This window comes from Pezoporus flaviventris, unplaced genomic scaffold (genome assembly GCF_033815535.1).
Source record: "Pezoporus flaviventris isolate CSIRO_AGI_PZ_B2104156 unplaced genomic scaffold, CSIRO_AGI_Pfla_v1 ptg000001l, whole genome shotgun sequence".
NCBI classification, from domain to species: Eukaryota; Metazoa; Chordata; class Aves; order Psittaciformes; family Psittacidae; genus Pezoporus; species Pezoporus flaviventris.
In genome coordinates, this window is record NW_026892549.1 from 37,859,539 (window position 1) to 37,880,659 (window position 21,121).

The following is a 21,121-nucleotide window of genomic DNA, read 5'->3' on the forward strand; positions in this document are numbered from 1 at the left end:
ATTCTACCAATTTCTTTTTCTTTAAACACACTATTGCAAATAATTACTGAGCAATACCCCGTAAATCCACTTCCAGCACACACTCACATATGAAAATGAATCAAATTTTTGGCAATTAGAAGATGATGTACTACATCTCATGGTTACTGGTGCTACCACTTAATATGACACAAACACAAAAAATAGCTGTCTGTTTCTGAACCTGCCTGTTATCACTTCAGTCTAGAGAGATTAAGACTACTGAAAAACATCTCGATTAAGATGTCTTTGTCAGTCCCCTTAGTAAACAATATGTCCTACAAGATGAATACCATCTTCTTTCCTATCAGAACCACTACTTGCTTAGTGAGTTCTTTATTTAAGAGACCAACTGATTTCTTACATCTACCTAATAATAAAAGTACATCTTAACTAGGAAATCACTGATATTTATCTAGTGCTTTTCTACCTTATTTACAACCTAAAGATACAAGCAGAGGCTAAAAGAATTAGGTTTGTTCAGCCTTGAGATCGGGGTGGGAGGATGGGAGGGTGTAGGTGGATCTTCACACTGCCTACAACATGGAAAACTCAAGATGGAGCCTGACTCTTCCCAGAGGCGCACACTGGAAGTGTAAGAGGCAATTATGAAAAGTTTAAAATTCAGATTTGATATTTTAAAAAGACACTGTGAGACAGGTCAAACACTGGGCAGGCTGCCCAGAGACACTGTGGTATCTCAGTTCTCAGAGATATTAAAAAATTGACTGGACATGGCACTGAGTAGACTCCTCTAACTGGACCTGCAGGCAAGCAGCAGCTGGTCTGGCTGACTGTGGAGATCTTGTCCAACCTGCATGAATCTGTGATTCTAAAATCAACCTAACCCTATAAATATGTTTCTAAGTGCAGAACAAGCATGTCAGCATAGTTTTGGGATACAAATACATGCAAATCCCTACTCTTTGTCATCACATTTAATTGCTTTTTACCTTTAACCTACAGTATGAAACGGTAATCTTGTGTGTGAATGTGTTTAAACACAAAATTTTTTTTAAGTTGCAAAAGTGTTTCTTACTTTCATTCTCAATGTATGCTGTCCAATCAAACTCCGTGCCATTAAAGTATGGAGCTAGGTAATTTTCAAAAGATGTTGAATTGTCTGATGGCCAGAACAAGCATTTATTCTTCAAATTGCCCATGAACAACTGCAGCCCTATTAGTGCAAATACACTCAGGCAAAACACAGTCAAAATCATTACATCTGAGAGCTTCTTCACAGACTGAATTAAGGCTCCAACAATAGTCTTCAAGCCTGCAGAGAGAAGCAGATTTTTGTTACAATATTAAATATTTACCTACACTAAAATGTGACGTGAACTACTCTAACATACAAATATCATGCACAGCTTCTAAAAAGTCTTAAAATATTTTCCAAAGGAAAAAAAAAAGTACCAATGAGTCTTATGGTTCCTGACAAATTAATTTGAAAATATGAATGTGAACGAATGTGACACGTTCCAAAACACTTGCTGTTCAAATGAAGAGGGAACTTTTTATTCATGCTTTCTATACATGTAAACTACATGTAAAGAATATTTGTCATTTCATTTTCTTCTTGATGCCTCTTGCTCCAAACCTTTGCCAGTGCTCTATTCCAATACATTGGTTCTACAACAGCAAACAAAAACAGAACACAATTGCACTGTGGTAGAAATTCTTATGACTGCATTCTTTTGCATCCTCTTCAACTGGAGGTGTAGTTTGGTGAAGACAGGCATCTTAAGGTAATAAATACACCATGCAGTTCCCATGCTACTCTTTATTATCTTGAGCTTTTGTCAGGAATTCAACTTCTACAACAGACTGAAATTTTCAATCCCAAATGTCTTTGATAAACAGTAACATTAAAATTAGTGAGAGAAAAATAAAAAAAAAATCATTTTGATCCTTAATGTGGGAGAGCAAATTTGACACCATGAAATGGAAGTATGCACAGGATATGTGATTCAGTTTCTCATGCAAGAATGTATTAAACTCTGAGGCTGAGCATTTTAGAGTATTAGAAAAGGGAATCAAATTGCACTTAAGACTAAAATCTGGATGCTTCTGTTAAAGATAAGAGTTCAGCTCCTCTCGAATTTCAGTCAGCCTCAGTGTTTAACCTAGCTCTCACCTGGGATGACTGATATTGTTTTCAAAGCTCGAAGCACTCTGAATGTTCTCAAGGCTGAGACATTGCCCAGGTCCACAAACTCTGTCACATATCTGCAGTGAGGGATTCCACACACAAACACAATGACAGCACACACAAAATTAAACAGAGGTGATGTAGAGTGCCTACTATTTTACACATTTACTTCTTACCTGGAATTACAGAAATAGTTTTCAAAGCTCTCAATACTCTGAAAGTTCGAAGAGCTGAAACATTGCCTAGGTTTACAAATTCTGTTATATACCTGTAGGATTAAATCACAGTTATTCAGAATTGAGGTAAAGCATACACTGCTTACCTGGACCTGTAATCCAGACTGGAATTTTTGGAAGGGGAACTTTAAATGAAAGACTTGCAATTCATATATTCCTGTTTCAACTAAGTTTTCCCTAAGAAACACACACTTAAGTGAATCTCCATTGAATGTAAATTAAAAATTATTTCCCTGTTTATATTGTTTAAATACTCTTTAAAATTAATTGTCCAGTGGTAACATCTACTTTTAAACTGTGGGACCGTCCACTAATTCTGCTGTGTGCTACATTAGTGTAAAATACTAAAATGGAAAAAGTTGAAACACAATTCAACTACAATTCATTTTACATGAGATAAAATAACCCAAACAAATTATTACAGGTTAAAAAAAAAAAAAAAAAATCTGATATTTTACTTTAAAAAAACTATATACTTACGCAAAGGAAATGACAACAAAATCAAGCCAGTTCCAGGGGTCACGAAGGCAAGTAAAATCATTTATACAGAAGCCTCTTGCAAGGATTTTTACCAGAAACTCAAAAGTATAAATTCCAGTGAAAGTGTATCTATGAGAAAACATCCAAGCAGAAGTATAAGATTGTCCTTCAGTGATACAACACCACAGGCATAATGGAAAACCACTAGGACCCAGTGACTGTTACACATACTGTAACAGTAATTACAAACTCACATAAACTACGGCTGTTTTCCCACCACTGCTCTGCAAGATAATTGGATCAATTATTTATTTTATCTGATACATTTTTGCAGTTCCTGGCATATGAGATTTTGAAATTTCAGCAGAAATAATAATAATAATCATGACTATCACAAAAATATTTTTGCTCAAATAAAAATTTCAGCATGGTTGCCACGCCAGAAAAAAAAATCCATAGGTAAATGAAACCTAGGGTTTTCTAGCACTTGATGGATGACCAGGTATACTTGAGAATGTCAAATAATAATCCTTAGCAGAGGTATTTTCTTTAATAAGGGTGTGTGTGTCACAGTATCACAGTATGCTAGAGATTGGAAGGGACCTCGAAAGATCATCTAGTCCAATCCCCCTGCCGGAGCAGGAACACCTAGATAATGTTACACAGGAATGCGTCCAGGCGGGTTTTGAATGTCTCCAGGGAAGGAGACTCCACAACCTCCCTGGGCAGCCTGTTCCAGTGCTCCGTCACCCTCACTGAGAAGAAGTTTCTTCTCAAGTTTAAGTGGAACCTCTTGTGTTCCAGTTTGTACCCATTACCCCTTGTCCTATCATTGTTTGCTACTGAGTAGAGCCTGGCTCCATCCTCGTGACACTCCCCCTTTATATTTTTATATACACTAATAAGGTCACCCCTCAGTCTCCTCTTCTGTAAACTATAGAGACCCCTTTTAGATTTTGTTATACAAAATGAAGATGCCTCAAAGGGCCTTAGAAAGCATCTTCCTCAATGAAAAGAAGTAGTTTCAGGCAGAATGGCCTTATTATTCTTTTTTTTACATATATATATATAAATTCCGAAGGAACAGCTCAAGAAGGAGAATGCATAAAAGCATTAGTTGTACAAACACTCTGAACAATAGTATTAATCAGAATATTGTTCAGAGGAAAAAAATAACAATATCACAGCTTGTTTTCTTCCTTGACCTTGAAGGTCTATGCTGCTTTGAGTAGCAGCTAGGATCAAACTCAGGCTAGAAAAAGGAGAATACTGGTATAACACACGGGGGTAAGTAAAACTATATAGTCTAGCTCTTAACTTTTTGTTTTTAAACCATATAAAAAATTACAAGCTGATTTAAGTATACTTACTCTACATTCTTTGCCCACTCAGGAAGGTTACTCCACGTCATAAAAACACAGTTTGTCAAAATAGTGAGCATAATGAGCATGCTGAACAATGTTGACTATAGTTAAGGAACATACTCTTGTCATCAATAATGCAAATAATGGCGCAAATAATGATGCAAATAATGTCATCAACAATGCAAAGAGGTTTCACAATAATGATGGCTATATCACTAACTCTGTAATCTAGGCACACATGCTGTGTATCTCCCTCTGAATTTAACCAGAAAGCTAAAGAGACAAATCTTAGCTCTGATTCATTTTGAAAGGAAGAATTAAATGTAGGTACACATTTAAACACTAAACAAAAACCCCCATTGTTATTAAAGATTAAAAAAGACCAGTAATAATTTTTAACAAACCACTTGAAAAGGATATGAATGAACCAAAATCTTAATAGCTATTCTTCTAACAATATTGAAAGGAGATAAAAGGTACAAGGCAGGTGTGGCACTGAACCTGAAGATTGTCTTCCCTTTATTCAATACTATAAAAGTCTTACAAAAAAACCAAACAAACAAAAACAAACAGAAAAAAGAGAGGAGACAGGAAATAGGAAATTAAGGACACCTGTTAGCAACTTTGCCATAGAGGCTGCACTTACACATCAGTAGAATTTTACAAGCAAATACCAGTCTAAATTTTCACATAAGCAATGAAAAATCAACACCAGACATCCTCTGTCTGTACTTTTAAACAAAATCTGCATTTCAGCTTTTCCCAGGATTATGCTATTACATTAAAAAATTGTCATTTTTAACATTTAAAATTAATCCAGCTGTAATACCTGCACTTCAGGTCAAAGTTGGCAAAGCAAAACAAAGCACCTAACCATTTTTGGACACTTATAAGCAACTATTTCAGTCCTCTGTAACCGCTCCTGAGGTGAGATATCCTTGGCTTTCAAAGGCTTTACTGCCTTTACTGCATGTACAATTATCACTTGTACCATTTATGCAACCAGGTTTTTTTGACTATGAGACAAAATGAAAATGTCATCTAATTAAATCTTAATTCAATCTATTTCCTATGATTATTCTCCCAGAAGGAGAGTATCTGAAAATACAAAGGTAGTAACATTGAATCTGTTTTCTAATGATATTCTATTGTAAAAGAAATAGATAATTTGACAGTAGCATTCATGAAGTTGCAATAACAAAACCTAAACTAACTAAAAAAACCTACATCTTATTATTAGTCTTCAATATGCTGTACAAAAACCCCACTACTTTTAACTTCACTGCTTCTTACAGAGAGATAATATAGCTCTTTGGTCACCTGCATGCGAGTTACTCATCTGTTGATTATCTAGCACTTGATTTCAAGAACCTGTCCTGTTTTTAATTCAGCAAGCATTTTATTGATTTACACAATAAAATAACCACTCACTGCTTATATTCCACTTCTGCCTACATAAAAACATATTTTCTTCATCTGTACTTGCCAAAGTCACCACCCTTGCTCTTTTCTCCTTTTGTTTTCATTTTACCTACAAAAGAAACTGAGTCGCACTGCAGTACATATATATAAGTTTAGATTTTGTCTTCAGGTCTATATTGGGCATGTACCATAGACCAAATATTAAAACACAAAGTACACAGTTTTAGTCCTTACACTCAGTCCCATGTGAGAAATGAGTGTCATGCTACTGGCATCAATGTTATTTTTATGCTATTTTGCTGAACCGATACTGAGCCACAAATCCTCTTTTACATTAAAAAACCCACATCACTTATATGAAATTTCTGGGAAAACTTCTCATCCATGCAGATATAAAGTCACTCTAAGAGGAATGATGTAACAACTTTGAAGAACCTCCTTGCTCTGTAACATATTATTATTGAGGTCATATGACCTCAAATTATCCTACTAGTGTACTGTCTTCATGTTGCTCATGGGGCAGTCCAGGGAGCAATTGCTGGAGAACTGGTATTAAAAACCATCAGAAGAAACATAACTGGTCAGAAAAATCAAATCTTCCCATGAGACTCAGAATAGTTGCAGTGGCCCTGAAGCAAATTCTAAGAAAACATATCTGTGATACAAACTCTTACCAATCCACTTAAATCACATCATATGAAGCTGACATGTATGTGATGACAATATTTATTCTTTTTACTTATGTCACTCCTAGCCAGACAGTGTTTAACAGTTAACTTTTTACAAAACAAATATTTCTATGAGATTTCAAGGAAAGTTTGACAATTAACCATTTTGGCACATGACTGAACGAGCACTTTTTCCAAAGATTACCTTACTGAAATAGATCTCAGGTACTGTCTATGTTTCCTAGAAACCCCAGGAACAGAGTAGGCAGACAGAGGAAGTTTTCAAATGTATCTGCATTCAATCAGATTTGAAGAGATTTTAGGACATCTAAACCAAATCCACTAACTCAAACTATCATCATAGGAAACCGCAGACATTAAAAGAAAAGCTTATTAAGCAGAAGAGTTACAGTCATATTTAGTGTACTCAAAGTAATTAAGGTGATATCACACACTGCATAATACTTTCAACCAGGGCTTCTGACTACCTCCACACCAGAGCATTTATCACTTTATAGTTCAACAGGACTGTTCTAATTACACTCTTAATATAAAATACTTACTTTTTTATTGATATAATATGGATCCAGGTCCTCCAGGGGCACAGATACCATTCCCGGAGGAATATCACCATAAATAAATGGCAGTGTCTTTCCTGCCTCTAAGTCAGGACTTGGCTTTGGGTGATCTTCCTCATGACCACCATCATCTTTATGCTCGTCATCATGAGTTTTTTCATCAGCAATACGTTTTTCGATAGCTGCAAGAGATTCTTTGGTGAAACAGAAGAAGCTGCCAGATCCTGGTGGTACCAGCATCGCTTGTGCCATCTTTTCATTCTGTAAACTTTAAATGCTTTTAGGCTCTTGAACAAGAAGATCCTAGGAGAACATGAGAAAAAAAAAAACAAAAAACAGAGAATAGAGGGCAACAGCAATGAAAATATCCAAATAAAAGCTTCTGGCACAGTCATTATTTGCCTCTAATTCTAAAGCCCTGTAGCAGGAAGTATGAGAATTAATTGTCAGATACTTCATAGAAAATTAGGTACCATTAATGACATAGAGAACAGATGCCAATTATGATGCAAAAAAAAAAAAGGGGTGTGGGGAGAAAGCTAAAATTTGCACACAGTTTGTCAACTCATCTTAAGACAAACCTCACAACAAGACAAAAGGAAAAACAAGTCCCACTTTACCTAGCCTAAACATTAAAACACACTTTACTGTGAAAAAGAAACGTGTTAACACAACTGTGTAGTGCTGTGTTTCAGAGAATGGGGTGGCTGGGGTCACACCACTGCAGTAGCTATCTGCCACCCCTTCCTCCTCACGTTTTTCCCCTGCTCCAGCATGGGTCTTTCCTACAGGCTGCAGGGCTTCAAGGTAAGTCTGCTCCAGGCTGAGCAATCCGTATGCCACACTTCCTTCAAGGAATATCCACCTGCTCTGGTGTGGTATCCTCCACACGCTGCCAAGCAGATACCTGCTCTGGTATACTCCTCCACGTGCTGCAGGGAAATACTTGCTGCACCATGGCCTGTCCCCCAGGCTACTGAGGAATCTTTCCTCCAGCGCCTGGAGCCCCTGCTCCTTCTCTTCCTCCACTGACCCTGGTGTTCACAGGGCTGCTTCTCACACTTTTCTCCTCATGCTGACATATGGCATTTTGCCCCTTTCTGGGTGTGTTTTCCAACAGGTGCCACCATTTTGGCCGAGGGGCTCAACTCTTCTCTAGGCTGGGTCCACTAGAGCTGTGTGGAAATGGCCATATCCAGCACCAGGCTCTCCTCACAGAGGCTGCCTCTGCAGCCCCCCCTCAAAACAGGAGCCACAGACACCAAGTACAGAAACACTTTTAGGTCAACTTAATAGCAGTTGAGGAAGATTTATTTTTTAACAATTTTCTAGCAGAAGCTACATTCTCGTGGACCTGCAACCTGATGTTACACAAGCCATCTCTTCCTCAAAATCAGCCAGTCAAGGGTATGCACAGACTTCAAAACCCTGTTTTTTTCAGCTGAGCTAAACCAGATTCTGATTTCTTGGCAAATACTCTTCACCATGATAAAAGACATAAAAAAAAGGCATCTTTGCACAGCTTAGTAAAGAGATGAGATAGAGTATTGGTGAATGAGAAGCGGATTATGAGCCAGCAGCGTGCCCTTGAGGCCAGACAGGCCAATAGTATCCTGGGGTACATCAGGAAGAGTGTGTCCAGCAGGCCAAGGGTGGTGATCCTCCCCCTCTACTCCACCTTGCTGAGGCCACATCTGGAATACTATGTCCAGTTCTGGGCTCCTCAGTACAAGAAAGACAAGGAGCTACTGGAGAGAGTCCAGCACAGGCCACAAGGATGATCAGGGGTCTGGAGCATCTCTCATGAGGAGAGATTGCAGGAGCCGGGCCTGTTTAGTCTAGAGAAGAGGAGACTGAGAAGGGATCTCATTAATGCATTTAAATATCTCAAAGGTGGGCACCAGGAGGGTGGTGATAGACTCCTTAAGTGGTACCCATAAACTAAAGCTCAAGAAGTTTCACCTCAACATGAGGAAGAGCTTCTTTCTGTTGAGGGTGGCAGAACGCTGGAACAGGCTGCCAGGGGGGTTGTGCAGTCTCCTTCTCTGCAGACATTCAAAACCAGCCTAGATGCATTCCTGTGCAACCTGCTCTAGGTGACCCTGCCTTGGCGGGGCGGGGCACGGGGGGGCTTAGACTAGATCATCTCCAGAGGTCTCTTCCAACCCTCACAATCATGTGATTCTGTTATGTCCTAGTAAATGGCTATAAAAAATCAGATGTTTTTCTTGTCAGACACAAAGCACTTAAGGAAAACACAGAAATGTTTTTTCTCCAGAACACACAGCCCAAGAATGCAAAGTCTCCCCTTATTTACCGAAGAAGTAATAACTTCATCTGTGGCATCTTAACGATTCACTATTCTCAAATGGTGACCCTGAAGATCTGCCCAGCCATGCCTGGACTGAGAAGCAGCTGTCTCTTAAAAGGTACTTTTCCTTCAGAAGCTGGATGACATCTGTTGCTCTCAACATCAAGGGAACATGCACCAGCCAAAAGGGTGAGCAATATCTCTTGAAAGGAAGGTCACCAAGATCCTTTTCCATAAACTTTATTTGTACCTAAAAGCTAAAGTAAGTAATGCAAGTATTATTTGGTACATTTAGCTTACAACTCTTTTTCAGAAATAGAATTGTGGAGGGGGGATGGGTATTATCTGCTTATCTTTAAGCTGAAAACTCACAGGGATTTTTTTAGCGCAAGCAGACATGTCCGTTTAATTTTTTTTTAAAGCCAAGGAAAGTTCTTACTAGCAAAGGGGCTTTTTCCTACACCAAGGTGGCAGCAGTGAAAAGTTAAATAGTAGGTTTTCCCCCAGAAAACTCCCCTACATGGTATATTAGCCAACACTGTATGTGGTGTAACAGATTCTGAGGACAATGATCAGGGGACTTGAGCACCTCCCATATGAAGACAGGCTGAGAAAGTTGGGGCTGTTCAGCCTGGAGAAGAGAAGGCTGCGTGGAGACCTCAGAGCAGCCTTCCAGTATCTGAAGGGGGCCTATAGGGATGCTGGGGAGGGACTCTTCATTAGGGACTGTAGTGATAGGACAAGGGATAACGGGTTAAAACTTAAACAGGGGGAGTTTAGGTTAGATATAAGAAGGAAATTCTTTCCTGTTAGGGTGGAGAGACACTGGAATGGGTTGCCCAAGGAGGTTGTGAATGCTCCATCCCTGGCAGTGTTCAAGGCCAGGTTGGACGAGGCCTTGGGTGATATGATTTAGTGTGAGGTGTCCCTGCCCATGGCAGGGGGGTTGGAACTAGATGATCTTAAGGTCCTTTCCAACCCTAACAATTCTATGATTCTATGACTGCACTTACATAAAATTTGCTTTTTCTGTATTGAGTGATATAAACTATGGTTAATATGTGCAGCTATATGTAATCAGTCTACACACAGTTATTATCTAAAATAGTTAGATAGTTATATAAACCCTTTTTAGAGTGCAAAGAGAGCAAGATCTACAGCCATTAGAACAACTATCCTAAAATCAAATAAAAAAGGGGCTGCCCTTTATAAACTAAATATGATACCAATTTTTCACCATTGACCAGTCCACCATGCCTACCAACAAGCAGGGGCCTATTTGGCAGTCTAAGAAATACTTACACAACTTCACGTTTTGATGACTATCTTCAGAAACAAAATATGCAACACCAAACATGTCAACAAAAAGAAAGGGGAGACACTCTCAGAGAATAAGACAAACACATGCCATAACATTCAGCTAGCCTTTTGGAGGATGTTCCCATCGCTTTGAGAAAGAATTTACAAAACGTTAAAAATAGTTGTCTAGTTAACTTTATGAGCAGAGACTCAGAGGGTGATGAATACCATGTCTGCAGGAACAACTTACCAAAGATGTACTTGAAAAATGTCACTAACTGTTATGGCTGTCTCTGCATTTGGGCTAAATTTACTCTTCAAAAGCCTCTAATATGTAAAACTAAAAGTTCATGACTGCTCACTTTACCAAATACCACTATGGCCTTATGGCAGTTTTTCTGAGTTGTTACAGATGTTATCAGAATGAAAACCAATCTTGTTGCTTGCATGTTCATATTCCACTGGTTTATTCAGGAAGGCTTAAGTGGTATCCTTAGGGCTGAAATGAACTCCAGCATTTCTCTCTAGAGACACCACAGACAATGACTGCAGCACATTGCTCAGTGTTAACATAAAACAGAAAAAAGTTCTCTTCCAACATATAACGTGACTCTGTTCTATTAATGATTTAGCCTAGCAGCCTAATAACAATCTATGCCTGGAAAAAAACCCACACCTATTGAACACATTTTGTGTTGCAGTTCATTGATTGTATTTTCCTGTTATGCGTTTTTTAAAGTACTGCAAATACATACACTCTGAAGCAAACTGATGCTACTTAAAGCATTATTTCATCAAAATCAGTTTATTCAAGTAAGAAAATGAGTGGAAAAAAAGAAAATATTTCCTCTCCCCATCAAACCCCTTTCAGAAGTCCTTCTAAAAGCTTCCACACACACCCAAAAAAAACATTAAAAAAACCACCAATAGTAAAAAAAAAAAAAAACACCAAAACAAAAAAAGAAGCACATAACACCCCCCATTTTCTCAGTTTACTATTAAGAAATAGGCTTCTAATCCAACATAGCTATATTGTGCATGCATGCCTGAATGGAGACTCTCTCCATCAAGCAGGACACAAAAAGCAACTTTATTTATAAATAAAAGATTACAGGCAAACTGCTGGATACCACAGACTACCCAGTAGCACAGCACTAGAAAGAAAGTCCTGGATCCAGGAACAAGCCAATAACAGCACAATACAAATGGAAATATTAATATACTTTTATGGAACATGGCAGAATGAGAATTATTATTATTTTCAAATTATCTTTTAAAATATAATTTTAATGTGCATACAAAGAAAAGCATCAGGGTCATATTTATGTCATTTTAGAAACAGTGTATCTCTCATTATTCCATTTTCTATGCTTGACATGTAAATAGATTGCTGCTCCAAAACGTTCTCCACCAACTTGTATTAAATCTAGTCCTGTATTATTTTACAGGCAGAAGTTTGACGCTTTGAGCTTGAGTCAACCGGGCTAAAAAAGCATGAACACATTGTTAATATTTTCTATAGGAATCAAAAAATGTTCATTCTAGCATTTACACAAATAATGGCCAAGCTTAGAGCAAAGCTTCGACACAGGAACAAACCCCCAGTACTGAGGAAATGTGTTTTCCATACAGACACCATGTATTTATCTTCAAGTTTTTCAGAGTTAGAAATAACGTATCTGATCTTGCTTCCACATATTCCATAGCATGACAATGAATTTTTACGACATTATTTTCAATGTTCTCTGTAATACCGTATATTTCATAGTGCTATTTTAACAACTCGAATAAAGTTTTCAGCACCTTAAAGAAGCCAGGTGATATTACTAAGTCCCAATAACCATATCTTACACATACAAAAATTAATTAAAACTATGAAGCTATTACCATGACAGTTGGGTGAAGAGGTACAGTAAAATTTAATGAGGCAAATGATCAAATCTGATGAGTCATAAGCAAGCCTACATGTATTTTCTTGGCTATGCTCACTCTTCTGCACATCTGTACATAAAGAATATGGCTTTTTTGCCAGGGATATTGAATTTTACTAAATAAATGAAGATTCACATTATTAACTGCTATGTAGTCATTATTCAATGATGCAGCCTTCAGACTGCTAGAGTTCCCACAGAAAATAAGCCGATTTTATCCCTGCTACTTCAATATTACTATTCTCTGATTGTCTGCAAAACAAGCAGCAGGCTATGATACAAATCCAGAAAGTTCTTAGGTAAATGGGTCAATCTAGAAAGCATGTGCTCTAATCAACAATTAAAAATCTAGTATTCTTCCTTCTACTCTCAAGTAATTTCCTGTGTAGATGCTAACAGTACATACACTATTTGTCTAGTTGTAATGCTAAACATCAATAAGAACTAAAACATTTCTGAATTATTAATTGCTCTAAGACTGAATAAATTAGACCTATAGTACATTTCACCCTTGATAATTCTTGTCAGAAGACTGGCAATACAACAGTACTAAGTGGGACAACTCATTTTAAACAAAAGCTTTTGCCAAGCCCTTCATTTAGAAGTTGCTTCTTTCTCTATAGATTGTTCATGAAAATAATTACAAAGACCAAAGCAAAATGACTATGGAAGACTGACAATTTGTGTTTGGTTCTAGGGATTCAACTTCTTATATGCAACTCACCTTACATGACCTATATCTCTTCTAAAGTTATCCCAAACTAGCTATTTTCAATTCAATAACCTCTGATTTCAAGGGATGAGTTTACAGTAATACTCAAAAGATAGCTGAAAGATATTAATATTGTAGGAAAGAAAAATGTTTAAAAGGTAGAGGATACTACAGCTGATCTTAAAAAAAGAAAATTTCTCTAATATAACCCCATTTTAGAATATACAACCACTTACGTAAACTGATCTGCCTCCGTTATGTATTCATCAAGTGCAGATCCAGGAAATTCACTCTTCACTAACAAGCAAATCCAATCCCTAATGTAACAAACAGAAAATCTGGAATAGAGCCAACTCAGAGGAAATACATGGAAGTTTTTTTGTTGACAATGCAATGAAAGCCAGTGAAAAACATGATTTACATTGTCAGAAAAGTGATGTGTATTTTTATTCTAGCAAGCATGATATTTCCGTCATTCACATGTCATAGAATGACTGCTATAACATTTTTCCAGACCACAGAAATATGTCTCAAAATTTCAAGACTTTGCTTCTAGTTAGGTCTGAATAAGTCATGCAGCCAAATCCCTGGATCATAATCCTAATTTAAAGCTTTCCCAAACTGTTAATTCCTTTTACAATCTAAAGGCAAGTTTATAACAGATTTGCCACTACATTGAGGCTATTTTTCTCTTCCGTAGCCTGTCAGCCACTGATATTTCCTCCATTCATGTACTTACAGTAAAAACTCTTATCTCAACTTCTCCTCTGGCGATATGAGTTCAGTGAACCTTTTCTTTGAGACAAATAAATTATACCTGTCTCTGAAACTTGTTTTTACTCTTTTAGTGTTTATGTTACTTTGTGCAACATATTTGCTTTTGTAAATCCTGGTATTTGGTCTTGCATGGTTTCATTATCAATGTGTTGGCTATTATTTTTTTTTTTTTTTTCTCCTCAGTTCTCCAGATTCCTCCTCCAATTTGCTGCTTAAAGGAGAAACAGAAAAATTAGGTATCTCTATGGATACCACATAAGAACATACTATAGTTGCTTGGAGATGAAACAATGAAACAATATTCTCTATATGTATTTTCAAGTAATCATGGTACTTGCTCAGTGTTTAGTTTCCTTGTATTCATTAAAACAGGAAAGTCTACCCATCATACAGGATAAATTTATTTTCTTCATATAGAGTAAATACCCAGTAATTGTGTTCAGTTACAAAATGGAATACACCACTTCTGCTGTGCGAGAAAGCAGAGCAGCTGAGAGCCTTCCAATAAATGGTCCATTACCCGTGGAGGATCTGCATAATCAGTTTAAGATATTACGTAAAAAGCGTTGGTCCTTGCATATACATCAAACAAGAGTTTTTAAGAACTTGGAGTCTTAAAAAAATCTGAATCTTAATTCTGTTGTAATGTAGCTGTTGACAGACAATAAACTTGTGAACTTGAAAGAAACCTTTTTCTAATTTCTAATATTGCAATTTCTGGATTTCTTTGTAAATATCAAGATCTTACTCTGTGCACCTGAGTCCTGCTAAAGACCACACAGCTTTATCAGGATCCGTTTTGGGAAAACAAACCAAGAACAACAAAAACCCACAACAAAGCAAAAGAAACCCCCAACTAACCAACCAAAAAGAAAAAACTCACTTTAGCTATATCAACTCTTTAAGATACAATGCTAGATTCCCCAAATGATGATACAAAATGTGTTTTATCCAGGAATCCTATGGACTGAGCCATGTAGCATATAAGGACTGGAAGTTTTTGAACTAGAAGTAGTTAGTGAAAACAGTGAACAACAGGTAAACAGCTCTCCAGGAGAGTGTCTTTCCTGAAGCAGTCATATTTAAAGGAAGAAATAAAAATATTTCTAAAAAAATACAAAACCCCAATAAATAAGAATTTTTAAAATATCCTTCAGGACTGGCTTTATAGAATAAGGCTTCAAAGGTACAAGTAAAACAAGAATGGCCATGACAACACTGCAATTTACTTTTCAGTTAAGATTCCTTTTACATTACAGATTTGCTGCAGTGATTCCAAGAAGTCAATAAATAACGCTTTCAGAAAAGAAGAAAGTACTACAGTACTTCTAGATTAAATTTTCAGAGGCACTCTGGCTCAAATTTCACCTTCACTGAATGAAGGCCAGCTGAAAAAGAAAAGCCAGCTTGAAATAAAATTGTGAAGAAAAGAATCACAATAGGCAGAAGTGTTGCTTTAGAATGTTCTGCCTACATGAAATCCAGACATTCACAAAATTCTTAATGACTGCAGTTATGGCATTACAACTAGCACATGTGCTTGCTTCCCATTTCCTTGGATAATGCAATTTTTAAAATTACTAAAAAACCAAACATAACTACTTCTGTTCAAAAACCTTTGGTTTTTGTGACGTAGAAAGAAGTAAGTAAGTCTGGGGTTTTTTTGTTTGGGTTGGGTTTTTTGGCTTGGTTGACTTTTGGTTTTTTTTGGTTGGTTAGTTGAGGGTTTCTTTTGCTTTGTTGGGGGTTTTTGTTGTTCTTGGTTTGTTTTTCCAAAATGGATCCTGATAAAGCTGTGTGGTCTTTAGCAGGACTCAGGTGCACAGAGTAAGATCTTGATATTTACAAAGAAATCCAGAAATTGCAATATTAGAAATTAGAAAAAGGTTTCTTTCAAGTTCACAAGTTTATTGTCTGTCAACAGCTACATTACAACAGAATTAAGATTCAGATTTTTTTAAGACTCCAAGTTCTTAAAAACTCTTGTTTGATGTATATGCAAGGACCAACGCTTTTTACGTAATATCTTAAACTGATTATGCAGATCCTCCACGGGCAATAGACCATTTATTGGAAGACTCTCAGCTGCTCTGCTTTCTCACACAGCAGAAGAATAAGCATAATTGTATACAGCATTATATTACATGAGTAATGTTAAATTAGTTTTATCCAAAGGCACTCTCAACTTCCATTAACGTATGATGGAGATTAAAAAAAAAAAACAAAAACAAAAAACAACAAACCCTCTATCACATTTAAAGTGGTTAAGGTCTCTGAAACTGCCTTTCTTATTAAGCAAATGTTTACTAAGAAACTGACATTTGGAAATTACAAAACTTAGAATCATAGAATAGTTAGGATTAGAAAGGACCTTAAGATCATCTAGTTCCAACCCCCGTGACATGGGCAGGGACACCTCACACTAAAGGGACACCTCACACTAAACCATGCCACCCAAGGCTCTCTCCAACCTGGCCTTGAATGCCGCCAGGGATGCAGCATACACAACCTCCCTGGGCAACCCATTCAGTGCCTCACCACCCTAACAGAAAAGAACTTCCTCCTCATATCCAATCTAAACTTCCCCTGTTTAGGTTAGAACCCGTTACCCCTTGTCCTATCACTACAGTCCCTAATGAAGAGTCCAACCCCAGCAACCTTATAGCCCCCCTTCAGATACTGGAAGGCTGCTATGAGGTCTCCACGCAGCCTTCTCTTCTCCAGATTGAACAGCCCCAACTTTCTCAGCTTGTCTTCATACAGGAGGTGCTCCAGTCCCCTGATCCTCCTCATGGCCCTCCTCTGGACTTGTGCCAACAGTTCCATGTCCTTTTTATGTTGAAGACACCAGAACTCCACACAATACTCCAAGTGAAGTCTCACAAGAGCAGAGTAGATGGGCAGGATCACCTCCTTCGACCTGCTGGTCACGCTCCTTTTGATACAGCCCAGGATACAGTTGGCTTTCTGGGCTGCAAGCGCACACTGAAGACAGCTCATGTTCATTTTCTCATCGACCAGCACCCCCAAGTCCTTCTCTGCAGGGCTGCTCTGAATCTCTTCTCTGCCCAACCTGTAGCTGTGCCTGGGATTGCTCTGACCCAGGTGTAGGATCTTGCACTTGTCATGGTTAAACTTCATGAGGTTGGCATCAGCCCACCTCACAAGCGTGTCGAGGTCCCTCTGGATGGCATTCCTTCCCTCCAGCGTATCAACCAAATCACACAGCTTGGTGTCATTGGCAAACTTCCCACTGCCCACGTCGCCGACAATGATGTTGAACAAGACCGGTCCCAACACCGATCCCTGAGGGACACCACTCGTTACTGGTCTCCAGCCGGACATTGAGCCATTGACCACAACTATTTGTGTGCGGCCATCCAGCCAGTTCTTTATTCACCGAGTGGTCCATCCATCAAATTGATGTCTCTCCAATTGAGAGACAAGGATGTCATGTGGGACAGTGTCAAACTCTTTGCACAGGTCCAGGTAGATGACATCAACTGCTCTACCCCTGTCCATCAGTTCTGTAGCCCCATCATAGAAGGCCACCAAATTGGTCTGGCAGGATTTCCCCTTAGTGAAGCCATGCTGGCGGTCATCTTGTTGTTTTTCATGTGCCTTAGCTTGCCTTCCAGGAGAACCTGCTCCAAGATTTTGCCAGGCACAGAGGTGAGACTGACTGGTCTGTAGTTCCCTGGGTCTTCTTCCATTTTCCCCTTCTTGAAAGTAGTTCCCTTCTTCCAGTCATTGGGAACTTCACCTGACTGCCATGATTTCTGAAATATGATGGACAGTGGCTTAGCAACTTCATTCAGCAGCTCCTTCAGGACCCACGGACGGATTTCATCAGGTCCCATGGACTTGTGTACGTTCAGGTTCTTAAGATGGTCTTGAACCAGATCCTCTCCTACAGTGGGTGCAAGGTCTTCATTCTCACAGTCCCTGTGTCTGCCTTCCAAGACTTGGGTGGTGTGGTCAGAGCCTTTGCCAGTGAAGGCTGAAGCAAAGAAGTCATTCAGAACCTCAGCCTTTTCCAAATCCAGTGTAGCCAGTTCTCCTCATAGCTTCTGGAGGGGGCCTACATTGTCCCTAGTCTATCTTTTATTTGCTACATATCTCTAGAATCCCTTCTTGTTGTCCTTAACATCCCTAGCCAAGTTTAATTCCAACCGTGCCTTAGCTTTCCTAACCTGGTCCCTCCCTTCCCAGACAACATTCCTGTATTCTTCCCAGGCTGCCTGTCCTTGCTTTTGCCTTTTATAAGCCTCTTTTTGTCTTCAAATTTTCCTCAGCATTTCCTTATCCATCCAAGGAGGTCTCCTGGCCCTTCTGCTGCACTTCTTTCTAGTTGGGATGCAACACTCCTGAGCTTGTACTCAGAGACAATAAGCAACATTTTTTTCTGAATTAATAGTAGAATGGTAACTTTCACAAGAAGTGAATTTGCTTTGTATTACAGTTGCATATAAAACCAGGATAATACATTTTAAGTGGCATGCTTGGAGAAGGACATCTTTAATGAAAAGCACAGGCATTTTTCCATACATAAAATGGACATGGAGATAAGATACATAACATTTGGCTTCACATCTACATTCTGTTGTGAGAAGCCTCACCACAGACATGAAGCTCCTCTATGTTGAATATATTCTAGAGAAATAACTTATGCTAAGCTTTTGCTAGAAAAATCATACAACCCAACAACAGTTTCAGATTAAGTTCTCTCCCATAAAAAGAAACAATCCTCCTTTTGAAGATATTTTCAGTGCAAGTTAAAGGATTCACAACTGGGAGGAAGGAAAGAAATTGAGTATCTTTTGCCTTCTTATTGCCAGATGCTAGAATTTTCACAGTGAATCCACTGCTGATTCATTAAAATATATCCCCTCAAAGTTCATTTACTATCCAGAGAGACTGCTTCAGCAGCAAATCAGAACTGCTCCATGATCTGTTCAGACCTCATAATTTAGTAATAATTATTAATTCAGTAATAAATAAATTACACTAACACAATATTTCGAAGTACACGAGCGCTGTGCACAGCCAAGAAACTGTATGCATCAATGTACATAGGGTTTTTCATTTAGCTCTTACAGGCACAGATTCAAAATGTCATGTATTTAGCTATGTGCATCAGAATGCTCCATGTAATTACTCAAAGTTTGTACACAATACTCAGACATTGCAGAAACATCTCCAAGTGATTTATTCAAACTCATGCAGGTGTAGCACTTGCTATAAATGTTTTAGACTTTAAGACTGATACATGGGTCAGTGTTGTTATCATTCTGATAACTTTACTGTAAATATTATTTTAAAATAAAATTATCTTGAAGTCCTTACCTCCGCCATTTACAGATTCAAGTCAATGTATTGGGATCCCTCTGACCGACCGTACCAACACCAACTTTACATCAATGAAACTTCCATTAATGCAGAAAGCATTATTGTGAATTATGACTGCTTTCATGGAAGTTAAAAAAAAGAATATTGGATGATGTTTTTCCAGGCAGGGAACACATATGTCGTATCCAATAGAAAGATCTAGCTTATTTCAAGAGTGGATTAAAAAAAAAAAAAAGTCAATTTCTGATAAAAGTTTTAGTATTGTATTTATAATCAATTACATAAAATAAGATTACAGAAATCAGAGAAAAATATAGTTTGGGATGCACCTTTGGAAGTAAGGTCGTCCAAACACCAGTTTAAAATGAGGCTAAGGTTACCTACCTTATATCATCTACAGTAAGAACTCAGTAGGTTTAAGGGGTCTGTTTCAGGTTGCTTCCCCATGCCCTCCACTGGGTCTCTCCAGGATCTCCCAAGGTGCCTTAGTAAATCCTCCACTCATCATATTCCAGCCTGCACCTCATCCAAGCCCAGGATTTTTTTACCAGCTCTCTATTAGCCCTCAGCACCACCTGCACCTCCAGCTGTCTAGCTTGTGTTCTACCAGGCAGAGCTCTGAAGTATTTGCTGCAGGCTTTTGATGGTCTGCTTGTAAATTCTCCTTTCTGGCTTTCTGCTTAAGTTTTGGGCCATTGCTAATACATATCACCACTGCAAAGCAACATCAACAAATTATGTCAAATCAGCATAAATCCCCAAAAGTGCAGCTGAAAGCTTCTCTTCTGAACAACGAAAATTACCCCAGGTTCCAGTATAGGTTGGGAAACGACCTGTTAGAGAGCAGTGTAGGGGAGAGGGACCTGGGGGTCCTAGTGGATGACAGGATGACCATGAGCCAACACTGTGCCCTTGTGGCCAAGAATGCCAATGGCATCCTGGGGTGTATTCGAAGGGGGGTGGTTAGTAGGTCGAGAGAGGTCCTCCTTCCCCTCTACTCTGCCCTGGTGAGACCCCATCTGGAATATTGTGTCCAGTTCTGGGCCCCTCAGTTCAAGAAGGACAGGGACCTGCTGGAGAGAGTCCAGCGCAGGGCAACTAAGATGATTAAGGGAGTGGAGCATCTCCCTTATGAGGAAAGACTGAGGGAGCTGGGTCTCTATAGCTTGGAGAAGAGGAGACTGAGGGGTGACCTTATAAGTGTATATAAATCTATAAAGGGGGAGTGTCACGAGGATGGAGCCAGGCTCTACTCAGTGGCAAACAATGATAGGACAAGGGGTAATGGGTACAAACTGGAACACAAGAGGTTCCACTTAAACTTGAGAAGAAACTTCTTCTCAGTGAGGGTGACAGAACACTGGAACAGGCTGCCCAGGGAGGTTGTGGAGTCTGCTTCCCTGGAGACATTCAAAACCCACCTGGACACATTCCTGTGTAACATTATCTAGGTGTTCCTGCTCCGGCAGGGGGATTGGACTAGATGATCTTTTGAGGTCCCTTCCAATCTCTAGCATACTGTGATACTGTGATACTGTGAAAATGAATTAGGAGCTGAAAGAAAATGTACTCTTTAAGCTATGCCAAATCAAGGTTTAAAAAACAGAAGATTTTTTTATATTAGGAAAGTCCTCTTGAATAATAATAATGATTTTTACAAAACAAACAACAGAGACAATGTAACAAAAACTACCAAGAAACAAGTTAATAACACACTGAAGAACCCAAACCGATGTTTGTCTGGATTTGAAACAGTAAAAAATTTTGTTTTCAAATCCTTAAAACATACAGGGACACTGTCAGAGACCATAACTGAATAGATAT

General features: G+C 38.5%; 1 long non-coding RNA gene across 2 annotated transcripts in view; it reads left to right on the top strand.

Annotated features, from left to right (window-relative positions):
* The window catches only part of LOC133268814 (uncharacterized), a 98,317-nt gene that overhangs the window by 65,861 nt on the left and 11,335 nt on the right, over positions 1-21,121 (top strand). The window contains exons 2-3 of one of the 2 annotated variants that reach the window (XR_009743180.1): positions 4,099-4,173; positions 15,106-15,520. This is a non-coding gene — a long non-coding RNA (uncharacterized LOC133268814). Of the gene's footprint in view, positions 1-4,098; positions 4,174-15,105; positions 15,521-21,121 lie in introns of those variants that run through there. The other variant, XR_009743179.1, reaches the window with a different exon arrangement.